The sequence below is a fragment of the Oryctolagus cuniculus genome, chromosome 18 (assembly GCF_051225735.1).
Source record: "Oryctolagus cuniculus isolate XC-2025 breed Fujian yellow rabbit chromosome 18, ASM5122573v1, whole genome shotgun sequence".
Taxonomy (NCBI): domain Eukaryota; kingdom Metazoa; phylum Chordata; class Mammalia; order Lagomorpha; family Leporidae; genus Oryctolagus; species Oryctolagus cuniculus.
In genome coordinates this window covers 19,507,636-19,512,416 of record NC_142884.1, presented here as the reverse complement: position 1 = coordinate 19,512,416, position 4,781 = coordinate 19,507,636, and positions in this window count along the sequence as shown.

The window sequence follows — 4,781 nt, the reverse complement described above, 5'->3', positions numbered from 1 at the left end:
AGAGGCCTTCACGGCATAAGACGATTTTTCTGCAAAAAGGCGTTTCCTCCTTACAGCTGTGGGGAGCGTCAGGTTGGCGAAGGAGGCGTCGCTCAGTCTCTTTAGTTTCGCCTGGTCGCGGCTCCACTCTGGGCTGGGCTACATCGGGGTGGAAAGGAAAGATCACAAGTCTGCCTGAGCCTCAAGCTCCTAGCAGGAGTCAGAAGAGGAAGCAGTGATGTCCTGGGACTGTGTGTGTGTGGAAATTCGACCATGGATTTAGGATTTGGGGTTTATGGGACTGGGAGACTCTACGGTCCCGTGGCTTTTGCGGTCCTGTGAATTTGCAGGTGTGTGTGTGTGACCGTGCTCGCGAATCGTGCATTCTCCTGTTCTGGTCCTGCAGTTTCGTCAGTGACAGTGTGTTGGTGGACTTCTTGAATGTGTCTGAGACAGCATTAATGAACTAGATGACCTGGGATTGGGAGCGTGACTGACAGGCAGGGAAATGTGGCCGGACTACCTGGATTCTAAACACATAGGGCCATTAACCAGCTTTGTGGCCTCAAACTAATTAAATTCTGGTAACGCTCAGTTTCTGCTACTGTGACAGTTTGAGACCATGATTTTTAGACCCACTTGAGCAGAAGTTTAGTCAGTCAGCTGCCGACGTAGACTCTTTGAGAGGAAGCGAGCTTCAAGTATCAGCAATGTCCCATTTCCCTGAAACCCAGATCGTCCACTGGGACTTCTATGTACATCAAATACACCTTAGAACCTACACTGGCTTCAGTAACAGGATGCTACTGTGAATTTGGGGAGGAATCTAGCTCCACAAAATGGAGACCCCGACTTCTCTGTTTCATAAAAAGGTACGCAATTGTTATTAATCTTTCTCTTACATGTAGGTGGTTGGATGTGGAGCCGACTACCCAGCTTAGTCTGTAATTACAAGGCAGGGCTGTATCATAATTCCTACTTCCTCTCTCAGCTCTACTCATACCTTTCTTGCAAGAGAGGAATCACAGGAGGATACAAAAAGGCATTACACCGTGTTAGTGTCCACCCCTTCTCCTCTTTTATTAGTACCATAAACTCCCACTTGTTTTAGGAGTAGGAACACTTCTGGGACTTTTCAAATTTTTAGTATGTAGTAACATCTAAGAATCTGTTTCTTGTTTTATGTTTTGTTTTTGTATTTGTTTTTCAGAGGAAAAGAGAGCACACTCATTCACTGGTAGATTCCCAAAATGCCCATGACAGGTAGGGCTGAGCCAGGGCTGGAGTCAAGAACTTAATCCAGGCCTCCCACGTGGGTGGCAGGAACTCAGCTACTTAAACCATCACCGCTGCCTCCCAGGGTCTGCATTGACAGAAAACTAGAATCAGGAGCTAAAGCTGGAAGTCGAACCCAAATATTTCAGTGTGTGACGTGGGCATCTTAACCACTAGGCTACACACTTACTCTGCTTATTCTTTCTATACCTGATGTGTGATGGGGACCTAGGGAATATGTCTTCCATTATTGATTCCACCCCTCCATCAAAAGTTCACCACATTCATTCTGGAAATTATTCTACACCATCTTATTTTGTAGTCTACTCCTAAGGATTCCTAATGACATATAAGTTAACGAGCTAGAGTGAAATGTGGGAACATTCATTTTAGAAAATTAGTATCTGGGGGCCAGCACTGTGGCATAGTTGGTTGTTTCCACCTGCGGCACCGGCATCCCATATGGGTGTCAGTTTGAGTCCCACCTGCTCCACTTCCTATCCACCTCCCTGCTAATGGCCTCGGGGAAAGCAGTGGAAGATGGTCCAAGTGCTTGGGCCCCTGCCACCAAAATAGGGGACCCAAATGGAGTTCCTGGCTCCTGGCTTCAACCTTGTCCAGCTAAGGCCATTTCAGTCATTTGGGAGTGAACCAGAGAATAGGAGAGCTGTCTCTCTGTGTGTCCGTGTCTCTCTCTACCTTTCAAATAAACACAAATAAATCTTTTTTTTAAAAAAAAGTGAAAATAAATTGTTTAGTCTTTATAAAAGTAATATCAAAACATGTCTGTTCCCCCAAAAAAAAACACAAAAAAGATGATCAGAAACTATAAATAAATATATCCAAATAATCTAATAACCTGGAATAATTATTATTAACATTTTGCCATGCTTATTTTCATTTTAGTGCATATTTTAGAAAGAATCACTTATGCATATTTTTCTACATTTCATGCATAATAACAAATTTTGAACATATTTCCATTAGTGGTAAGTAAAAAATCAACATGTTAAATATATAACCTAATTTGAATGATGTTTCAAGGTTTCCTTTTTTATCTTTTTTGTCATTATAATTCATGCCTTAAAGAACTTCTTTGTACACATGTCTTTCAGCATATGTGTAATTATTTCCCAGTCTAATTTATAAAAGTGAATTTCCTGGCTCAAACATCAGAAATTCAGTAAGGCCAGGGCCTGTGTGAGAAATTTTAAAGGTTTTCAAGGACAAAGTACATTTCCTATTCTAAAGTTTATTATAACCCAGTATGAGAAAAAAATATACACAAATACTGCCTAAATAGAGTGTGGTAAGTGCGAATGATACACCAGGGGATTTAAAAGAGAAAGGTATTATTTTGATTTCTGGAACCACTGATAACAGCAATACAAAACCAACATACTTTCATCTTTATTTGAAAGGCAAAGAGAAACAGATAGACTGACAGCGATCTGCCATGTGCTGGCTCATTCCTCCAATGCCGGCAATAGCAATAGCGGGGGCTGAGCCAGGCTGAATCCGGGAGCCTGGAGCTCCATCCAGGTTTCTCCTGTGGATGAGAGGAACACAAGCACACAAGTCACCACCTGCTGCCTACCAGAGTGCACGTGAGCAGGAAGCTAAAACTGGGACGTGAACCCAGGCACTCTGACAGGGAATGCAGGCATCAAGCAGCTTCGCCTTAGCCACTGCACTGAATGCCCACGCTTCCCTCTAATGCTTATATTTTGTATTTTATTTTTAAAGCGTGACTTTTATTAGACAGCATTGGTTTTTGTAAGGCTTCTACAAAACACACCGAACACCGGAATTAAGAGAAAGGTTTATTGTCGGGTGGGGGAAGCCCGATGGACCTGGGGAAAGGCAGAGAGAGTAAGAGAGAGAGGGATCAGGAGAGACAGTACGTGTGCTGGAAGCAGGTCCTGTTATACATTTGCAGGGGTGGGAGGGAGCTGGGCAGGGAAGTAGGAGAAGCGAATCCCATTAGGGTGGAGGTGGAGCTCACACCTGTAGTTGGGCCATGGGGCTTACCACTGATTGATCGATTGATCGAAGCTTACTATGCAAGGTGGCCATGGGGGCCAGAACCTAAGATGGCGTCCATGTGTAGATGGTGCCACAGACAAGTCTGCACCATTTTTACTAACAGTTTTTTTTTTTTACAGTATTACTCATTTTCCGTATTTAGTAAGTTAACATTTAGTATAGTTTAGCTTTGGTCTACCATCTTAGTATTTATTTTCTTCCTTTTTGAAGGAATTCTAGATTCACATGTAGTTTAAGAAATTACTGAGAGAGATCACATGAAACTTTTTATCCAACTTCCCTCAATACAACTCTTATAAAATCATAAATATATAACAACCTGTAGATTTATATTTATACAGTCAAGATGTAAATATTTCCATCTTCACAAAAATTTTTCATCTGGTTTTTTATTTTTTTAAAAAGACTTATTTTATTTATTTGAAAGGTAGAATTGCAGAAAGAAAGAGAGAGAGATCTTTCATCCACTGGTTCACTCCCCAAATGGCCACAACAGCCTGCGCTGGGCCAGACTGAAGTTGGGAGCCAGGAACTTCTGGGTCTCCCATGTAGGCACAGGGTCCCAAGCAGTTGGGTCATCCTCAACTGCTTTCCCAGGCCATTACCAAGGAGCTGGATTGGAATTGGAGCAGTCAGGACTTGAACCAGTGCCCATATGGGATGCCAGTGCTCCAGGTGGAGGCTTAACCTACTATGCCACAGTGCCAGCCCCTCTTTCTAGTTTCTTTAAAGTAGAAGATGAAGTCATTGATTTGAGACCTTCCTTCTTTCTAATGTAGGTATTTAGTGTTACATATGCCCCCTGAATACTGCGTTAGTGGCATTCTATAATTTTTAAAAATTGGTGCCCAGCCCAGATGTATAATAGTTATACATATTTATGGGTTACTGTATGGTATTTCAATACATGTATGCAGTGTATAATGACAGGTAACTGGCATATTCATCATCTCAAACATTTATCTTTTTTTTTACATTGGAAACATTCAAAATCCCACTAGCTATTCTGAAATCAGCAATTAGTCATCGTCAACCATGGCTGTCAATTGTGCTAAAGAGCATAGAAAGTGTTATGGATTAAACAGTACTTGGCTCCCCAAAATTCATGTAGATATTTAAGCCCCAAAATCTTGCATTAACAGTTAATGGATTAATGCTAATGGTTGATGGATTAGGGTGGACACTTCATCTGATGATGGCAGACGAGAGGTGGGGCTGGTGGGAGGCATTTAGTAGTATCACTGGGGGCTTGCCCTTGGAAGGTAATTCTCTTGAAAGGGTTGGCTTTTTAAGTGGAGTTTGGCCTAGCTCCTCTCTGCTTCTTGGTTTACCATGTGAGCTTCCCTCTGCACATGCTGCATCATTGCTAGCCTCCATCAGATGGCCCACTAATGGAGCTACCTGATTTTGAACTGTGAACCTCCAAAGTGTTGAGTTGAAACAAACCTCTTCCTTCCCAAGAAGCTCAACTAAGGTGTTTC